The 22854-nt window shown below is 35.6% G+C and overlaps 1 pseudogene; it reads left to right on the forward strand.

The window, feature by feature from the left end:
* Positions 1 to 16567: 16567 nt before the first annotated feature.
* Positions 16568 to 16720, forward strand: LOC123940998 (annotated as a pseudogene).
* The last annotated feature ends 6134 nt before the right edge of the window (positions 16721 to 22854 follow it).

Below are 22854 nucleotides of genomic sequence, written 5' to 3' on the forward strand. Positions count from 1 at the left end.
AAAAAAAATACAGAGTAGAAGGAAAGATAGTTTCCCAGGCAAACAAAACAAAGGAAGTTCATGAGCTGAGCCAGTCCTGCAAGAAATATTAAAGGAGACTCTGAGTAGAAAGGAGAGGTCAAAGTGACAGTATAGATGTAGGAAACAAAATCAGTAAACATGAACATTTCTATGAAATTAAAAAAAAAAAAAAAAAAAACCAACCAGAGAATTTTGAAGGGGCGGGGGGTGGGAGGTTGAGGAACCAGGTAGTGGGTAATAGGGAGGGCACGTACTGCATGGAGCACTGGGTGTGGTGCAAAAACAATGAACACTGTTATGCTGAAAATAAACAAACAAATAAATAAATAACAAAAAAAAATCAAGGCAATCACAAAATATAAGGATGTAAAATATGACAACATATATCTAAAATGTGGGGAGGAGAGAAATAAAGAATGGATTCAAACTTAAGTGACCATCAACTTATTAAAGATTCCTATATGAAGAAGAGGTTATACACAAATCTAATGGTAACCGTATATCAAAAAACACTAATAAATATGCAAAGAATAGAGAGAAAGAAACCAAAATATATCACTAAAGAAAATCAGCAAATCATGAAAGAGATAGATAAAGGCAAGAAAGGATCAGAGAAAGTCTTTAGAAACAACCACAAAACAATTAAATGACAATAAATACAAATCTTTCAATAATTACTTTGAATGTATATAGACTGAACACTCTAATCAAAAGACAGAATGACAGAATGGAAAAAAAAAAGACCCATCTATATGCTGCCTATAAGAGACTCATTTTAGATGTAAAGATACCTAGAGATTGAAAGTGAGGAAATGGAGAAACAATTGTCATGTGAATAGATGTCAAAAGAAAGCTGGAGTAGCAATATTTATATTAGAAAAAAATAAACCTCAAAACCAAGACTGTAAATTATAAGACCCAAATACATGAAACTTAATAACAAAGATAAAGGAACTAATAGTAATACAAACAGTAGGGTACATTAACACCCCGCTTACATCAATGGGCAGATCATCTAAACAGAAAAAAATCAACAAGGAAACAATGGCTTTGAAAGGCACACTGGAATAGATGGACCTAACAGATACATTCAGAACCCGCCATCTGAAAACAGCAGAATACACATTCTTTTCAAGTTCGCACTGAACATTCTCCAGATTAGATTACATGTCATCTCACAAAACAAGCTTCAACAAATTCAAGAAGATCAAAGCCATACCATGCATCTTTTTGGACAATAATGCCATGAAACTAGAAGTCAACCATAAGGAAAAGTCTGGAAAGACCACAAATACATGGAGGGTAAATAACATGCTACTAAACAATGAATGGGTCAACCAGGAATAACCCAAAAAAGTACATGGAAACAAATGAAAATGAAAATGCAATGGTCCAAAACATTTAGGAGGCAGCGAAAGTTGATCTAAGAGGGACGTTTATAGTAATACACACTTACCTCAAGAAATAAGAAAAATCTCTTGATGGACATCTAGGTTCTTTCCATAGTCTGGCTATTGTAGACATTGCTGCTATAAACATTCGGGTACACGTGCCCCTTCGGATCACTATGTTTGTATCTTTAGGGTAAATACCCAGTAGTGCAATTACTGGGTCATAGGGTAGTTCTATTTTCAACATTTTGAGGAACCTCCATGTTGTTTTCCAGAGTGGTTGCACCAGCTTGCATTCCCACCAACAGTGGAGGAGGGTTCCCCTTTCTCCACATCCTCTCCAGCATCTGTCATTTCCTGACTTGTTAATTTTAGCCATTCTGACTGGTGTGAGGTGATATCTCATTGTGGTTTTGATTTGTATTTCCCTGATGCCGAGTGACGTGGAGCACTTTTTCATGTGTCTGTTGGCCATCTGGATGTCTTCTTTGCAGAAATGTCTGTTCATGTCCTCTGCCCATTTCTTGATTGGATTGTTTGTTCTTTGGGTGTTGAGTTTGCTAAGTTCCTTATAGATTTTGGATACTAGCCCTTTATCTGATATGTCGTTTGCAAATATCTTCTCCCATTCTGTCAGTTGTCTTTTGGTTTTGTTAACTGTTTCCTTTGCTGTGCAAAAGCTTTTGATCTTGATGAAATCCCAATAGTTCATTTTTGCCCTTGCTTCCCTTGCCTTTGCCGTTGTTCCTAGGAAGATGTTGCTACGGCTGAGGTCGAAGAGGTTGCTGCCTGCATCAACAGATGAATGGATAAAGAAGATGTGGTATATATACACAATGGAATACTATGCAGCCATCAAAAGAAATGAAATCATGCCATTTGCGACGACGTGGATGGAACTAGAGCGTATCATGCTTAGTGAAATAAGTCAATCGGAGAAAGACAACTATCATATGATCTCCCTGATATGAGGACATGGAGAAGCAACATGGGGGGGTAGGGGGATAGGAGAAGAATAAATGAAACAAGATGGGATTGGGAGGGAGACAAACCATAAATGACTCTTAATCTCACAAAACAAACTGGGGGTTCCTGGGGGGAGGTGGGATTGGGAGAGGGGGAGCGGGCTATGGACATTGGGGAGGGGAGGCGAACCATAAGAGACTATGGACTCTGAAAAACAACCTGAGGGTTTTGAAGGGTCAGGGGTGGGAGGTTGGGGCAACCTGAGGGTTTTGAAGGGTCAAGGGTGGGAGGTTGGGGGAACAGGTGGTGGGTAATGGGGAGGGCACGTTTTGCATGGAGCACTGGGTGTTGTGCAAAAAGAATGAATACTGTTACGCTGAAAAAATAAATAAAATGGAAAAAAATAAAAAAAATAAATAAATAAAATAAAATATATTCCCAATCCATCTGAAAAAAAAAAAAAAAGAAATAAGAAAAATCTCAACAATTTAACCTTATACCTAAAGGAACTAGAAAAAGAACAGACAAAATCTAAAACCAGCAGAGGGAAGGAAATAATAAAGACTAGAGCAGGAAGAAAGAATATCAAACCTAAAAAAAAAAAAAACAACAATCCAAAAGAACAGATCAATGAAATAGAAGACAAACAGGTGCCTCCGGTGAACACTGGGATGGTGACTGGGGGAGCACACCATCTATGGGAGGTTGCATTTTTCAGCAGAGTTTGCAGAGAGGGAGTCTGTGTGTTCTGGACCACTCTGAGGGGAACAGTCTGAGGCTTCTCTCTGGGGCAGAAGTCTTTGTGGAGAGTCTTTCCTCTGACTCTCTAAGAAGCCACAAAAAGCCGCCAAAGAACAAAAACATCCAGAGAGCAAAAGCTACATTGGGGAGGGTATGAGCTATGGTGAGTGCTGTGAAGTGTGTAAACCTGGCGATTCACAGAACTGTACCCCTGGGTCTAATAATACATTATGTTTATTAAAAAATATATATTAAAAAAAACCAAACCTGGTTTCCACAGAGCCCAGCCCCTTGATAGAGGGTCAGGGTAACTCAACCCAAGCAAGATTAGCTAGAAAACAACATGACAGGCTTCTCCCCCAGAAGACAAGCCAAAAGAATACAAGGACAGCCACCACAGGGTCCCCATAAAACTATAAAACCCTAACATCAGAGGAAAACAATATATAAAGCCCCCAGTATAGCCCACAAACCTATATATTTCATAGATACATTTTTTCTTTTTTTAAATTTATTCTCAAGATTCTTGTTCTTGTAATTTATTTAACCTATTTACCATTACAACTAGAAATTTAATACAACATATTGCATAATAACATTTATTTGAACTTCTTTCATATATATACCTGTGTTTCCTTTTCTTAATATACACATAAATATAAGCTTCAAGGTAATCTTTTTTCCCTATTCAATACTACCCCTATATATAAACCAATTTTAATTTCCCTGCATCTCTGGAAAGTTGAGTCCTTTAACAAAGGTAACAAGATACACAGAAAGAACAGAAATAAACTTCCTTGCCCACACTGAGGATTTATAACCACCCTCCCATCTTATTCTTCTGTCAGTGTTTCTGCATATTTGTTTTAGTTCTGCTATTACATAAATCTTTTTCTTGGGCCTCATTTTGGCTGGGTTTTTCCTTTTGTCTTTTTTTTTTCTTGTCATTTATGTTTGTTTGTCCTTTTGTTTGTTTTTGTTTATGTGCCTTTTGAATCTTACTTTTGGGGATTTTTGGCTGGGTTTTCTCTTTTTGTTTATCTTTCTTTCTCTTTTTTTCTGTTTTCTTCTGATTGCTCTGAAACTTTCCAGGGTGCACCTTGCCTGGATCATGGTTGATATATTGAGCTATACATCCCTTCAACCACCTCTCATCAAAATAACTAGGAGGAGGAACACCTAACAGAGGGAAAATTCAGGGACTGTGCCCTCTGCCAGAGAGCTATTGAATATGTACATAATCAGTATGTTGGAAAGGGAACTCAGGGTAACAATTAACCAGGCAATGGCTAGGTTGGAGAAGACTATTAGTGGCAACACAGAATCTCTAAAGATGGAAGTGAAAACTGCCTGGGAAGAAGTTAAAAATACTCTCGAGAGCCAATTTAATCTAAATACTCTAACAGGTAGAGTAACTGAGGCAGAAGGTAGATAGAATTATTGATCAAGAAGACAGACTGATAGAAAAGAAGGATCAGGAGGAGGCCTGGAACAAACAGCTCAGAAGCCATGAAAACAGAATTAGGGAAATAAATGACACCATGAAGTGTTCTAACATCAGAATTATTGGTATCCTTGAAGAGGTAAAGAAGGAAGACTAGAAAATATAGCAGAACAAATTCTGGATGAAAATTTCCCTAATCTGGGGAATGGAACAGGTGTTCATGTCCTAGAGGCAGAAAGGAAACGCCCCAAGATCAATGAATCTAGAAAGACATTAAGACACTTAATTGTGAAATTCACGAATCATAATTTTAGACAAGAGGTCTTAAGGGCAGCTAGGGGGAAGAGAGTTCTTACATACAGAGGAAGGATGATCAGAATAATGTCAGACCTGTCCATAGAATCTGGAAAGCCAAAAAGGGCTGAGAAGATATATTCAGGGCACTAAATGAGAAGAACATGCAGCCATTAATAATTTATCTGCAAGGTTGACATTCAAAATGGGTGGAGAGATAGAGCTTCCAAGACCAGCAAGGTTTAAAAGGGTATGTGATCACCAAGATAGCACTACAAGAAATATTAAGGGAAATTCTATAAAACAAGAAAGAATCCAAGAGTGACATAGGACAGAAATTTATAGAGACAATCTATAGAAACAGAGACTTCATAGGCAACATGATATCAATAAAAACTTATTTTTCAATAATCACTCTCAATGTGAAAGGCCTAAATACTCCCATAAAATGGCACAGGGTTGCAGGCAGGATAAAACAACAGGACCCATCCATATTCTGTCTACAAGAGACCAATCTGGAACCTAAAGATACATCCAGACTGAAAGTGAAGGGATGGAGAACCATCTTTTATGACAATGGGCCCCAAAAGAAAGCTGGAGCAGCAATTCTCATATCAGATAAATTAGATTTTAAGCTAAAGACTGTAGGCAGAGATACAGAGGGATACTACGTCATTCTTAAAGGGTTTATCCACCAAGAAGCACTAAAAATGTTAAGTATTTATGCCCCCAATATGAGAGCAGCCAACTACATAAGTCAACTGTTAATCAAAATAGAGTCATACTGACATGCATACATTAATTGTAGGGGATCTTAACATGTCTCTCTCAGTAATAGAGAGATAATCCATGCAGAAAATCAATAAAGAAACAAGAGCTTTGGATGACACATTGGACCAGATGGACCTCATTGATATACACAGAACATTCCACCCTAAAATAACAGAATACTCATTCTTCTCAAGTGCACATGGAACTTTCCTCAGAATAGACCACATACTGGGTCACAAGTCAGGGCTCAACCAATACAAAAAGATTGAAATTATTCCCTGCATATTATCAGACTACAATGCTTTAAAACTGGAACTCAAACACAAGAAAAAATTTGGAAGAAATTCAAACACTTGGAAACTAAAGACCATCCTGCTCAAGAATGTTTGGGTCAATCAGGAAATCAAAAAGGAACATAAACATTTGGAAACCAATGATAATGAAGACACAATGGTCCAAAATCTATGGGATGTGGCAAGGCAGTCTTAAGGGGAAAATACATAGCCATCCAAAACTCACTCAAAAAAACTGAAAAATCCCAAATACAGAAACTCTCAATACACCTTAAGGAACTGGAAAATCAACAACAAATTGAGCCAACCCTGCACACAAGAAAGGAAATAATTAAGATTAGAGCAGAGATCAAGGAGTTAGAAACTAAAGACATAGTAGAACACATCAATGAAACTAGAAGCCGGTTCTTTGAAAGAATCAATAGGATAGATAAACTACTGGCCAAACTAATCCAAAAGAAAAGTGAGAGGACCCAAATTAATAAAATTATGAATGAAAGGGCAGATATCATGACTAACAACATGGAAATTGAAACAAACATTGGAAATTATTATCAACCTCTATATGCCAATAAGATAAGCAACCTAGAAGAAATGGATGCATTCCTAGAAATCTATAATCTCCCAACACTATAACAAGAAGAAATTGACAACCTGAATAAACCAATCTCTAGTAATGAGATTGAAGCAGTGATTAAAATCCTCCCCAAAAACAAGAGCCCAGGACCTGACAGATTCCCTGGGGAATTCTACCAAACATTCAAAAAAAGAAATAATATTTCTTCTCCTGAAACTTTTCTAAAAATATAAAGAGAAGGAAAACTTCCAGACTCTTTCGATGAAGCCAGCATTACCCTCATCCCAAATTGAGGAAAGACACCATCAGAAAGGAGAATTTCAGACCTATATCCCTGATGAATATGGATGCCAAGATTCTCAACAAGATCCCAGCTAATAGGATCCAACAGTACATTAAAAAAGATTATCCACCACGACCAGGTGGGATTTATCCATGGGATGAAAGTGTGGTTCAACATTCACAAATCAATCAGTGTGAGAGAACAAGTCACTAAGAGAAAAGAGAAGAAGCACATGGCCCTCTCAATGGATGCAGTAAAAGCATTTGACAAAATACAGCATCCATTCCTGATTAAAACAATTCAAAGTATAGGGATAGAGGAACATTCCTCAACTACATAAAATCTATCAATGAAAAACCTACAGTGAATATCATTCTCAATGGAGAACAGCTGACAGCCTTCCCTTTGAGATCAGGAACATGACAAGGATGCTCACTCTTGCCACCGTTGTTCAACATAGTACTAGAAGTCCTAGCAACAGCAATCAAACAACAAAATGAAATAAAAGGTATTCAAATTGGCAATGAAGAAGTCAAACTCTCTTTGAGTTGACATGATACTTTATATGGAAAACCCAAAAGACTCCACTCCCAAATTACTAAAATCATAATATTCAGTAATGTGGCAGGATACAAAATCAATACACATAAATCAGTTTCTTTCTTATACACTAACAATGAAATTCTAGAAAAGGGAAATTAGGGAATCCATTCCATTTACTATAGCACCAAGAACTATAAGTTATCTTGGAATAAACTTAACCAAAGATGTAAAGGATCTGTACTCAAGGAACTACAAAGCACTCATAAAAGAAGGAAGACAAAAAAAGATGGAAAGCATTCCATGCTCATGGATTAGAAAAATAAACATTGTTAAAATGTCTATACCTCCCAGAGCAATCTATATTTTCAACACCATCCGGATCAAAATTCCACCAGATTTTTCAAAGTGCTGGAACAAACAATCCTAAAATTTGTATGGAACCAGAAAACACCTGAATTCCTAAGAAAATCTTGAAAAAGAAAAACAAAAGTGGGTGCATCACATTGACTGATTTCAAGCTTTACTACAAAACTAATCACCAAGACAGCATGGTACTGGCACAAAAATAGATACATAGACCAGTGGAACAGAGTAGAGAATCCAGATACAGACCCACAATTCTATCATCAAATAATCTTTGACAAAGCTGGAAAAAATATACAGTGAAATAAGGACAGTTTCTTCAATAAATGGTGCTGGGAAATTTGAACAGCTCTGTATAGAAGAATGAAACTCAATGATTCTCTTACACCATATGCAAAGATAAACTTGAAATGGTTAAAAGACCTCAACATGAGGCAGAAATCTATCAAAATCCTAGAGGAGCACATAGGCAGCAACCTCTTCAATATTGGCCACAGCAGCTTCTTTCAAGACATGGCTCCAAAGGCAAAGAAAACAAAAGCGAAATTGAACTTTTGGGACTTCATCAAGATCAAAAGTTTCTGCACAGCAAAGGAAACAGACAACAAAACAAAGAGGCAGTCTATGGAATGGGATAAGATATTTGCAAATGACACTACAGACAAAGGGCTGATATCCAAGATCTATAAAGAACTCCTCAAATTCAACACTCAAAAAACAGATAATGACATTAAAAAATGGAGAAGACATATTTATACAAATGGCTATACATACAAGTGGCTAACAAATAAATGATGAAAAAAATTTTCATCATCATTAGCCATCAGGGAGATTCAAATCAAAACAACATTGAGATACCACCTTACACAAGTTAGAATGGCCAAAATCAATAAGACAGTAAACAACAAGTGTTGTAGAGGATGTGGAGAAAGGGGAACCCTCTTACACTGTTGGTGGGAATGCAAGTTGGTGCAGCCACTTTGGAAAACAGTGTGGAGCTTCCTTAAGAAATTAAAAGTAGAGCTACCCTATGACCTTGGAATCACACTACTGGGTATTTACCCCAAAGATTCAGATGTAGTGAAAGAAGGACCATATGTACCCAGTGTTCATAGCAGCAATTACCACAGCTACAAAACTGGAAAGAGCCAAGATGCTCTTCAATAGACAGATGGATAAAGAAGATATGGTCCATATATACAATGGAATATTACACCTCCATCAGAAAGGATGAATACTCAACTTTTGTATCAACATGGACAGGACTGGAAGAGATTATGCTGAGTGAAATAAGTCAAGCAGTGAAAGTCAATTATATGGCTTCACTTACTTGGGAGCACAAGGAATAACATGGAGTCCATTAGGAAAAGGAAAGGAAAAGTGAATTGGGGCAAATCGGAGGAGGAGAAGAACGAAGAGAGACTGGACTCTGAGAAACCAACAGAGGGTTTGGGAAGGGAGGGGTGGGGGGATGGGGGAGCCTGGTGGTAGTATTAAGGAGGGCACATATTGCATGGAGCATTGGGTGTGGTGCATAAACAATGAATCTTGGAACATGGAAAAAGAAAAAAAAAAAGAAAAGAATGCCAAAAAAAGTAAAAAAAAAAATTAAAGAAGAGTTAATATCTACTTTTATTAAACTATTGTAAAAAATAGAAAAAGAAAACATCCAAATCATTCTATAAGGTCAGCATTACCAAAACCAGATAAAGACAACACTAAAATAGAGAACTACTAAACACTAGAGAACAGGCCAATATCCCTGAAGAGCACAGATGCAAAACTCTTGAACAGAATACTAGCAGAGCAAATTCATCAATACATGAAATCATTCACCACGATCAAGTAGGATTTATTCCTGGGTTGCAAGTGTAGCTCCACATTCACACACCAATCAATGTGATATATCACATCAATAAGAGAAAGTATAAAAACCATATGCTTATTTCAATAGATGCAGAAAAAAAAAAAAACATTTGACAAAGTATAACATCTATTCATGAAAAAAAAAAACCCTCCTCAAAGTAGGTTTAGAGGAAACATACTTCAACATGATAAAGGCCAAAAATGAAAACCCCACAGCTATCATTATCCTTAATGGGGAAAGACAGAGCTCTTTCCTTAAGGTTAGGCACAAGAAAAAGATGTCCACTCCTGCCACTTTCATTCAATATAGTCTGGAAGTCCCAGCCATAGCAGTCATAAAATAAAAAGAAATAAAAGTCATCCAAATTGGTAAAGAAGATATAAAACTTTCACTATTTGCTGATGACATTATATTATATATAGAAAACCTGAAAACTGCCAGAACTATAAAGGACTTCAGCAAAGTCCCAGGATACAAAAGTCAATGAACAGAAACCTGATACATTTCTCTATACTAATAATGAAGCAGCAGGAGATATTAAGAAAACTATTGGACCCCAGATAATAAGATACCGAGGAATAAACCTAAGAGATTAAAGAGACCTATACTCTGAAAACTATAAAACACTGATGAGACAAGTTGAAGACAACGCAAGGAAAAGGAAAGTCATTGCATGTTCATGGATTGGAATGAAAATTATTGTTAAAACATCTCTTCTACCCAAACTAATCCCTATCAAAATATCATCGGCATTTTTCTTAGAGCTAGAATAAGCAATCCTGGAATTTGTATGGTACCACAAAAGGCTGCAAATAGTCAAAGCAACCTTGAAAAAGAAAAGGAAAGCTGGAGGCGTCACAATTCTAGACTTCAAGTTATATCACAAAACTGTAGTAATTGAAACAGTATGGTGCTGGCACAAAAATAGATTCATAGATCAGTAGAACAGAATAGGAAACCCAGAAGTAAACCCACAACTACATTGTCAATTAATCTGTGAAAAAGGAGGCAAGAATATGCAATATACGAAAAGTCCCTTCAACAATGGTGTTGGGAAAGCTAGGCAGACAGCTACATGCAAAGGAATAGAACTGGACCACTTTCTCATTCCATACACAAATACAAACTTAAAATGGGATAAGGACTTAAATGTGAGACTTAATATTATGAAAATCTTAGACGAGAACATGGACAGTAATTTTTGTGACATGGACTATAGCAACAGTTTTCTAGATAGATCTTCCGAGGCAAGAAAACAAAAGCAAAATTAAACTATTAAGAATACATCAAAATAAAAAGCTTCTACACAGCAAAGGAAACAATCAACAAAATAAAAGGCAAGCTATGGAATAGAGAAGGTATTTGCAAATGACATATCTGAGAAATGGTTAGTATCCAAAATATATAAAGAAATTGTAGAACACCCTCAAAACCCAGATAATCCATTTACAAATGGACAGATGACATGAAAGACATTTTTCCAAAGATGAGATCCAGGTGGCCAAAAGAGACATGAAAAGATGCTCAGTATCATTTCACTGGGGAAATGCAAATCAAAACCACAATAAGGTATCACCCCAAACCTGTCAGAGTGGCTAAAATAAGAAACACAAGAAACAATGGATGTTTGTGAGGAAATGGAGAAAAGGAACACTGATGGACTGTTGCTGGGAATGTAAACTGGTGCAGCCACAGTGGAAAACAGTTAGGACATTCCTCAAAAAGTTAAAAAGAGATATACCCTATAATCCATCCATGGCACTTCTAGGTATTTACTCAAAGAATACAAAAACACCAATTCAAGGGATATATGCACCCTTATGTTTATAGCAGCATTATTTAAAATAGCCAAGCTATGGAAGTACTCAAACGTCCACTGATTTATAATGGCTAAAGATGTGGTATATATACACAATGGAATATTATTCAGCCATAAAACTGAAATATTATCATTTGCAATGAAATGCTTAGAGTTAGAGAGTATAATGCTAAGCAAGATAAGTTTGAGAAAAACAAATTACCTTATTTCACACATATCTGGAATTTAAGAAACAAAACAAAGAAAAAAGACAAAGCATGGAACAGACTCTTAACTATAGAGAACAAACTATTTGTTAGCAGAGATGTGGAGAGTCGGGGGATAAGTAAAATAGGTGACAGGGATTAAGGAGTGCACTTGTGATGAGCACCAGGTGATATATAGAACAGTTGAATCACTACATTGTACACTTGAAACTAATGTAGCACCATATGTTAACCAACTGGTATTAACATAAAACCTTAAAAAGCCAAAATTTAAAATTAAAATTAAAAATATATATTGAGGTCCTTCATCCATTTTGAGTCTATTTTCGTGTGTGGTGTAAGGAAGTGGTCCAATTTCATTTTTCTGCATGTGGCTGTCCAATTTTCCCAGCACCATTTATTGAAGAGGCTGTCTTTTTTCTATTGGACATTCTTTCCTGCTTTGTCGAAGATTAGTTGACCATAAAGTTGAGGGTCTATTTCTGGGCTCTCTATTCTGTTCCATTGATCTATGTGTCTGTTTTTGTGCCAGTACCATGCTGTCTTGATGATGACAGCTTTGTAATAGAGCTTGAAGTCCGGAATTGTGATGCCACGAACTTTGACTTTCTTTTTCAATATTCCTTTGGCTATTCGAGGTCTTTTCTGGTTCCATATAAATTTTAGGATTATTTGTTCCATTTCTTTGAAAAAAATGGATGGTATTTTTATAGGGATTGCATTAATTGTGTAGATTGCTTTGAGGACATGGAGATGCAACATGGGGGGTTAGGGGGATAGGAGAAGAATAAATGAAACAAGATGGGATTGGGAGGGAGACAAACCATAACTGACTCTTAATCTCACAAAACAAACTGGGGGTTGCTGGGGGAGGTGGGGTTGGGAGAGGGGGAGGGGGTTATGGACATTGGGGAGGGTATGTGCTATCATGAGTGCTGTGAAGTGTGTAAACCTGGTGATTCACAGACCTGTACCCCTGGGGATAAAAATACATTATATGTTTACTAAAAAAAAAAAAGAAAGAAAGAAAGAAAAGAAAGGATGAATACCCAACTTTTGTAGCAACATGGATGGGACTGGAAGTGATTATGCTAAGTGAAAAAAGTCAAGCAGAGAGAGTCAAGTATCATATGGTTTCATTTATTTGTGGCGCATAACAAATGACATGGAGGACATTGGGAGATGGAGAGAAGGAAGTTGAGGGAAATTGGAAGGGGAAGCGAACCATAAGAGACTATGGACTCTGAAAAACAACCTGAGGGTTTTGAAGGGGAGGGGCTGGGAGATTGGGGGAACCAGGTGGTGGGTAATAGGGAGGACACATATTGCATGGAGCACTGGGTGTTGTGCAAAAACAATGAATACTGTTATGTTGAAAAAAAAATAAATTAATTAAAAGATTGCCACAAGTAAAATAAATAAATAAATAAATAAATCATAAATAAGCAAAATTATCCATATGAACCCAGAGACATAATAAGTCTGCAAACTCATTGTAGCTATATTGTGGTGCCCATATGTTGGGTAATTTAGTTGGCTTCATATCATTTCCACTTGTTTTACTATATTGATCATTTTACCAAGTAGGCTATTACAAAAGTAATTTTGGAGCCTGTTAAATTTGTCACTGAAATTTTAAATATCTGTTTTTATATTAACTAGTTAATGTCTTCTATTTTAAAATTATAGAAATATGTACTACAGAAATATAGTGAGCTGCAATGAACCAATGTGTTATAAATTTTAACTATGTGTTTTAGAATTAAAGTTGCATACTTAATATTTGTTGTTCCCCATTGAATTTGTGGGAATTTCCTAAATCAAATACCTTCACAAACAATTGTAAAAACATTATGCTGGTAGAATTTACTGTTAATAACTTTTAGAAATATATTATTTCTACAATGTTTTTAAAATACTTATCTCAGTCATTTAGATGTTAAAATTCAATGAATGAGATAAATAAAAGGATTAGAAACTTATTTTATTATGTCATACCTCTAATAAAAGTCTTCTGCCCAAGATAAAACTTAGCAGAAAATTTAGTTTTTGTTACACACTAAAATGTTCAATTAAGTTGAGCTGCATATTGGAGTTTGAGATAGGTACCTTTTGAACACTAGGAATAGTGGCAAGAATAAATTGAACCTAAACCAAGGAATCTGCCAATATAAATATGAGATGTATAAAGCATCTGCATTAATGCAGACAGATGATAACAAGGGGTACAAAAATTTAATGTCAATATTTTGGTCACTCAAGGTTTTTTCAACCATCTGTGGAATTTTAATCTCTTCTATCTTATTCCAGCCTTCACCATAATTCTGGTACTCATTTCCAATCCCTTCTTTCAATCATTACAGCTCATATCTTTGTCTTTGACATATGGGCATTTTCAATTCTCAATTTCATTTTCAGGATCTTCAGATATTTCTTTTATCTTTCACAAGCCATCTTTAGATTTTTAATCTTCCTTCAGTTATCCTGTGTATTTTCATTAAACTGCATACTCACTCTAATAACGTTTAGCCATTTTCAATTTTGGAAAGCCTTAAACATATTTTAAGGTGATGCTAGAGGCATCCAAAGGCCTTTAGAAACATAGAAATTCAAAGCTTTATAAAATTTTCTTACTTTAACTCTCTTATTAACCTAATTCTCAAGGCAAATGGTTCTTACTACTGGTTGTATATCTGAATCATATGGAGGCTTATAAAAATTCAAGGACAGAGGACTCCCCAGGACCTCTAGTAGAGGGACACAGGCATCAGTGACATTAAAAAGCCCTTTAGGTGATTGCAGTGTGCACCTGACTTTGAGAATCTTGGACTAAAATTTTCTTATTACTTAATCAGATTATATTTTATGGGTCTCTTTTCTTACAGTGTATAAAACATTGAGGCAGGCAGTTAGGTGGTCTTTCCTCACCCTGTAATTCAGCCCCTAGAAGAATTTCTGGAAAAAAAAATATGTAGCAAATAAATATCTTAAAAGAATAAAGAAATGAATTCTACCTCAGTTATTCCAGGTGTGTATAATCTTGTGACTTTCTTATGATTAAGATTCATTTCCTCAGATCTGCCATTTTAGGAATTTTATCAAATATCCCAGAGATATCCACACTTACATGTTAAATAGGTTTAAATTGACCCATTAAAACAAATAGAATTAAATTAGAGTGATAGATCATATTCTAGTATTCTGAACATGAAACAGAGCATCATTTTCTGTTTCTGAACTACTTGGAAAACTACAACAATTCAGAAGCCTCTGTAATAAGTATGGGATCACCACATAAATACTTTGATAGTTATCTTATGTTGATGTTGTATTTATGCATTTTCTCTTTTTTGATTTACTATAAATTTTTAGGTTGTATTATAACATTTTTAAATGGTATTTTTTCTAATTTTATTTTAACTTTCAAATTTCAAATCATTTACCTTATAGATACCAAGATACAAATATAGCTAATAATTTTATATATTAAAGAATAAAAAGAGTTCTTGACTACAGCTCTCCTCAGAGATTGCAGACTTTGCTATATACCCAAGTCTGTTGTGGATAAGGCAGCTCTCCCATTGAGGCTATCAGCTGCTACAGACTCTAGATTAAGAATCCCTGGGTTAAACACCCAAAGAATAAATAATCCAATCAAGAAGGGGGCAGAAGACATGATCAGATATTTCTCCAAAGAAGACATACTAATGGTCAACAGACACCATGAAAAAATATTCAACATCATTTGGCATCAGGAAAATACAAATCAAATCCGCAATGTGATACTACCTTATGCCAGTTTGAATGGCTAAAATTAACAAGTCAGGAAATAACAAATATTGGCAAGGATGCAGAGAAAGGGGAATCCTCCGACACTGTTGGTGGGAATGTAAGCTGGTGCAGCCACACTGGAAAAGAATATGGAGGTTCCTTAGTTGAAAATAGAACTGACCTATGACCCAGCAATTGCACTACTGGGAATTTACCCCAAAGATATAAATGTAGTGATCCAAAGGGGCACCTGCACCCCAATGTTTATAGTAACTATGTCCACAATAGCCAAATTATAAAAAGAACATAGATGTCCATTGATAAATGAATGGATAACACACACAATGGAATATTAGATGGCCATCAAAAATGAAATATTGACATTTGCAACAACATGGATGGAACCAGAAGGTATTATGCTAAGCAAAATAAGTCAATCAGAGAAAGACAGTTACCATATGATCTCACTGATATGTGGAATTTAAGAAAACAAAATAAATGGGAAGTGAGGAAAAATAAAATAAGGCAAAAACAGAAAGGCAGACAAACAGTAAGAGACTGAATCATAGGAAACAAGCTGAAGGTTGCTGGAAGGGGAGGGGGAGGAGGATGTGGTAACTGGATGATGGACATTAAGAAGTGCATGTAATAAGTGCACTGGATATTATATAAGACTGATGAATTATAGGCCTATACTTCTGAAAACAATAATACATTATATGTATGCATATGAATTTTAAATTTAAAAATGTTATTTAAAAAAAAAAAAAAACAACTCCTGGATTACCATAATGGTATTAGCAGAAGTCTTATCGCTGTGAACTGGGAAGTGAATGTGTGAGAGTGGACAGAGTGTTAAAAGAGACAAAAGGAAGGACACCAAAGGGTGCTGTCCTGAGGATAGAAGTGTAGCTCCAAGTGGGCTCTGCTAATACCAGGGAAGCATGGAGAAGAGACAATTTTTTGGAGGAAAAAATATTTGAAGTCCATTTGTAAGGAAAGAAATAAATTAAATAATGCCTAAATTTGGAGACATTTAAGCCAGCAAACATTGCTATCTTCAGAAAATAATTTAAGTAAAGAGAGCTAAGGAAGAAGGGCCATTCATCTTAGAAGGACCCAAAGGACTTTGAAATTTTAAAGAAATGCAAGAATAGTTGTTAAAACCACTTTTGTTACCATAATGAATGAAATATTTCACATTTAAACAATAACCAAGCTTTGCGCAGTGACAGTATCGTAGCCAATGAGGTTTATCCGAGGCGCGATTATTGCTAATTAAACAATAACCAGAATTATCCCCTATCATGTTGCATTTCCACAAAGAACTTTAGAGGACTTGAAAGAATTTCTTTTTAAGTTTAAATATTTGTCTTATAGAATTGTCTTTTGAAACCTGTTTATCTTTTATATACTTTATTATTACCAATCTTATTATTGTGCATATGAATATGTGTGTGAAAAGTAAACAATCTTGTTGAAACAGGCTGGAAGTCTGCAGGCAGTTTAAATCTACTCCTAATTACTAACAGTAAGCCGTTTAATACATTATCAAATTCACAATGGAGACAAAAGTTTTGTACAAAACGTCAATTTTGAATATTTTGGAGAATTTGTGATGAGGTATCCTATTTCATGGATTCACATGCCAGGGGGATTTTTTTCAATTTTGAAGAAAAAATAAATACAGTATGTGCTGAACAGAAGGGAAAAGTGCTCCAATCTACCCTAATAAAACCTTTTATCATTTCTGTTTCCCTCAGGAGCAAGATATATAATGATGAACTTTTGAGAATATTTATGGCACACTTCTCACTGTTACTGAGTTATGGCTTAAAACAAGGTTTGTAAACTCAAATGCCTGTAGGGGGTGGGAAAATAATATGAATGTTTGAAATATGCTGGGTTGAAAAATATTCTTCACTTACAGGGAAAAAAAAGTACTCCTTATCTTTTCTTGAAACATGTACCCCTCTGGGTCAATTTTATTTTCCCTACTTTGAAATAGATATGAGTACAAGTAGTGGTTTGCTTTCCTCTTAACCCTGCTATGGGAAAAATAAAAGTGAAAGGGTGATGCTGAAAGTCCCTGCCACTTGACCTAAGTGCTGCTATAACAACAGGGAGGGATAGGAATGTAGCAAAGTGGCCTATTGAACACTTACACAAAAACACAATAAAAATCTGGATCCAGAAAGTGTTGGCATGCTAACAGAGCCAACCTCCAAAGAGTCTAGAGGAGATGGCAACCTATATATTTGTATAGAAGCTACTTTCATGAAAATTGGTTTCTAAGTCTTTTGTTTTTAAATACTCTCTAGTATTCATATGGGGGAAAGAAAGTAAAAGATGTTATCAGATCTCTTGATCTGCCATTTTATTTTTATTTCCTTATTTAGTATTTATTTTATTATTTATTTATTTGAGAGAGAGAGAGAGAAAGAATACATGGGAGCGGGGTGGGGGGAGAGCAGAGGGAAAGGGACAAGCCAATTTCCTACTGAACATGGAGAATAATGAGGGGCTTGATCTCACAACCCTGAGGTCATGATCTGAGCCAAAATCAAGAGTCTGATGCTCAACTGACTGAGTTACTCAGGTGCCCTATGTTTATTTCAGAGACTTAAATATCATAAGTACAATCAAGTACATTTAAAAAAATTAGTTATGTCCATATGCAAAAGAAGGCATTTGGATCCTTATGCTATACAATATATAAAAATTCATTCAAAGTAGATTAAAAACTAGAAGGCAGTAAGACCTAAAATGGTTACACTCTTAGAAAAAAACATAGGAGAAAATCATTGTGACATAGGACTTGGCGATGAGTTCTTGGGTAGGACACTTGAAGCACAGGCAAAAAAATAAGCAGGCAAATGGGACTACACAAAATGTAAAAACGTCTGCATGACAAAAGAAATGAACACAGTGAAAAGGCAACCTATAGAATTTGAAAAATAACTGCAAATTATGTATTTGACAGGAAGTTAATATCCAGATTATATAAGGAACATCTATAACAATAAAAAAGACTGGATTTAAAAATAAGCAAAGTACTTAAATATATATTTCTCCAAATAAGATATATAAATGGCTAATAAGAACATGAAAGTATATTGAACATCATTAGACTTAGAGAAATATGTCAAAACCACAAAGGTATGTTCATTTGTACCCATTAAAATAGCCACTATCAAACAGAAAATAACTGTTGGCAAGTGTCCTGTGAATCCCTCTCTCTTTCAACCTCGCCCCTAAAAAAATATGATATAAAGAAAGATAGTCTAAGAAGATGGAATAGAAAAACCCTGAACTCACTTTCTCCTCGACACACCGAATCTATACCTTCATATAAAACAATCTTTGTGAAAAAATGAGGGCTGATTGAACAGCTTCTACACAACAAATGATAGAGGGTCAGCAGAGAGAAAGTTAGGAGAAACGGAGACACTGTAATAACATCAATCCCACCCCCAACACAGGGACCTACAGAAGGAAAAGAAATTACTGAGGGGCTGTGAAAAGGCTGACCCAATTAGGGCACAGCCAAAAAGCAATGGTTTAAAGGGCAACTTGATAAGTGAAGGAAATCCATTAACCCAAGAGTATCCACTACGTGAGAAGGGAACTGCTAGAATTCCTTCTGGAGTTGGAGGAACTGGCATGTATCATTCTTTATGGTACTGTTCCATCTTGGTAGTGCAGTCAGGGGCAAGGTCCATGTGTTCTTTTCTCCCCTGCAAAGGCTGTCCTCAGCCCTTGACCCATACCATCTCCAGCCATGCCAAGACAAACTTAACATGATATGCCCCAGATTCCCCAACAACACAGCTCAAGTCATCCCACCAAGGCAGCTCGGAAGTCACAAGTTCCAGAACTTCCAAATCCAACTATATTGCTATGGAAGCCTCAGCACATCATGCCACAGGACACTTCTGGCCCTCACCTGCTCCAGCCTCAGAAGTTTTATAAGGCAGCTCCAGCATAGCATGCCATGCCCCCCGACCACCACTACCACTGCATACTTGCTCCAGCTTCAGACACCCTGCCAGCCAGCCACCAAGTGGAATATCTTGATACCTCCTGACCAACGTCCACTCCATCTCCAGCCATCACACCATGGTGACCCTGATGAAGAGCACCTTGGAACCTCAAAATCACTCTAGGCCCAACTATCACACCAAGGCAGCCCCAGAATACCACATGTTGTTCCAAGAAACCATGGACTGCACCTGAATCAACTCTGGCTGAGTCACCAAGGCAACCCTGCAGATGCACGTCTAGGGGACACCCCCCGAACCCCTGGCCTCTACATATTTTAGCTTCAACTGTCCTGTCAAGGTGGCCCAGATGTAACACACCCTGGGGTCTCCCTGAGTCATTTTCTGATCCAGTTATAATCAACCTGCTAAAACTGCCAGGTACATACAGTCTACCCAGGGGATGCTCTCACACAAGGCCACTCATAATAAGAAATAGCTTGTCTACAGAAAGTAGACATAAAGAAAGTTTTAAAAAAATGAAGAGACATAAATATGTTTCAAATGAAAGACCAAGAAAAACCCCAGGAGAAAATTTTTTAAAACTCTAATAAAAATGAGAAAAGTAAGTTCCCTGAAAAATACTTCAATGTAATGGTCATAAAGATGCTCAATGGATTCAGAGGAATGGAAGAACACAGTGAGAATTTCAGCAAGGAGAAAATATAAGAAAGAACAAAGCAGAGTTGAAGAATACAGTAATGGAAATGAAAAATACACCGAAGAAATTAACAACAGATTAGATGATACGGAAGAATGGACCAGTGATCTGCAAGAGAGAATAGTGGCAATCACCTGAACAAAAAAGGAAAAAGAAAAAAAAATTTAATTAGTTTGAGGGACCATTGGAACAACATTAAGCTTAGAAACTTTTGCATTATAGGGATCCCAGAAGGAGATGAGAGAAAGGGGCAGAAACTTTACTTGAAATAATTACAGAAAATTTCTCTAACTTGAGGAAGGAAACACATCCAGGTTCAGAAATGACAGAATCCCAAGTACTCTGAACCCAAAGAAATTGAAACCAAGATGAATTATAATTAAAATAGTAAAATTATTGATTAAGAGAGACTCTTTAATGCAGTAGAAGAAAAACAATCACATACACGGGAAATTCATAGGGCTATGAGTTTATTTTTCAGCAGAAATTTTCAGGCCAGAAGGAGGTAGTAGTAGGTATATATATATATGTAAATATCTCATATATATATATATACACACAGACATACAAATATATATATATATAACAGACATACATATATATATATAATACAGACATACATATATAACAGACATAAATATATATACATAAAACAGAAATACAAATTTATATATAGGGGCGCCTGGGTGGCTCAGTGGGTTAAGCCTCTGCCTTCAGCTTAGGTCAGGATCTCAGGGTCCTGGGATCGAGCCCCACATCGGGCTCTCAAAAAAAAAATTATATATATTTATATATATATAAATGTATATTTTTATATATATATTATATATTATATATATTATATATACATATAAAACAGACATACAAACACCAAAGGAGTTCATTACCACTAAACTAGCCTTATAAGAAACTTTAATGTCTTCTTTAAACACAAAAGGCCATAACTAGAAGGAAATATGAAAGAAAAATTTCACTGGTGAAGGTAAATGCATAGTAAAGGCAGTGAATTAACAACTTAAAAAGCAGTAAAAAGGTTAAAAGACAAAAATATTAAAAATAACTACAATAACTTGTTAAGAGATGCAGAAAATAAGAAGCTGCAAGTTAGGACTTAAAAAACATAAAACATAGAGGGGGTAAAAGTAGGGCTTTATTCTTTTTTTTTTTTAATTTTATTATTTATTTGACACAGAGAGAAAGAGAGAGAGAGAGTGTGAGAGTGAGAGAGGGAAGACAAGCAGGGGGATTTGGAGAGGGAGAAGGTTTCCCACTGAGCAGGGAGTCTGATGCTGGGCCTCACTGGACCCTGGGATGGTGAGCTCAACTGAAGGCAGATGCTTAATGACTGAGCCACCCAGGTGCCCTAAGTGTAGTGTTTTTAAAATATATTTGACTTAGGTGATTATCAGGTTAAAATAGACTGCTGTTTCTGTGTATGAAATTATATATGTCATATAAACCTTATGACAACCACAACCCAAAAAACCTATAATAGATACACAAAAAATAAAGAAACTCAAACATAACACCTAAAAAAAAAAAAACGACCAAACAAATAAACAAACAAAAAAACAAACAAAAAGACCATTGAATCACAAGAGAAGAAAACAAGAGAAGAGGAAAGGAACAAAGAACTACAAAACAGAAAACAATTAAAATGGCAATGAAAACATACCTGTCAATTATTACTTTATTTTCTTAGTAATTACTTTAAATGTAAATGACTAAATGCTCCAGCTAAAAAAATAATAAAAAAATAAGGTGGATAAATGGATGAAAAACAAGACCCATCTGTATGCTGCCTATAAGAGACTCACTTCAATTCTAGACACATACAAATTCAAAGTGAAGGGAGGTAAAGCGATATCTCATGAATATGGAAGCCAAAAGAAAGCAATAATCATACTAAAGAAGATAGATTTTAAAACAAAGACTGTAACAAAAGAAAAGCAGGTTATTATATAATGGTAAAGTTGTAAATGCAAGAACAGAATATAACATTTATGAATATTTATTAACCCAACATAGGAGCATTGACATACATAAAACATATTAATATTCATAAATCAAGAAACTGACAAAATATAAGGGCCTTTACAACCCATTTATATCAATAGATAGGTCATGCAGGTAGAAAAATCAATTAAAACATTAGCCTTAAAAATAATTAGCCTTAAATGACACAATAAACCAAATGCATAGAATAAATATATACAGAGAATTTCACCTGAAATCTGCAGAACACATTCTTTTTAAGTGCATATGGAACATTTTCTAGGACAGATCATATATGTTGGGTCACAAAACAAGTCTACAAATTCAAGAAGACTGAAATGAGAAGACTAAAATCTCTGTAAGTTCAAGAAGACTGATAATATATCAAACATCTTTTCCAACAATGGTGTGAAAAAATATCAGCTACAAGAAGATGACTCAGCCAGTAGAACATGCAATTCTTGATCTCAGGGTCATGAGTTCAAGCCCTATATCACGCCTAGAGCTTACGTAAAAAATAAATAAATAAATAAATAATAAATTAAATCAAGTACAAGAAAAAAAAACTAAGGGAAATAAAATCACATGGAGACTAAAAACATGCCACCGAGCAATCAATGGATCAATTAATTCAAAAAGGAAATTTAAAAAAATTCAAAGAGGAAATTAAAAAAAAAAAAAAGATCAGTGTGTTGGGGTCTGTTATCAAAGGAATGAGACTGAGACAAAGTGAAAGTTATGCAAAGCCTTATTCTATACCAAGCATTAGAAGTCAGACTGACCGGCCAGGGCTGCCTCTGAAGAGAGC

This window comes from Meles meles, chromosome 4, assembly GCF_922984935.1.
Source record: "Meles meles chromosome 4, mMelMel3.1 paternal haplotype, whole genome shotgun sequence".
Taxonomy (NCBI): Eukaryota; Metazoa; Chordata; class Mammalia; order Carnivora; family Mustelidae; genus Meles; species Meles meles.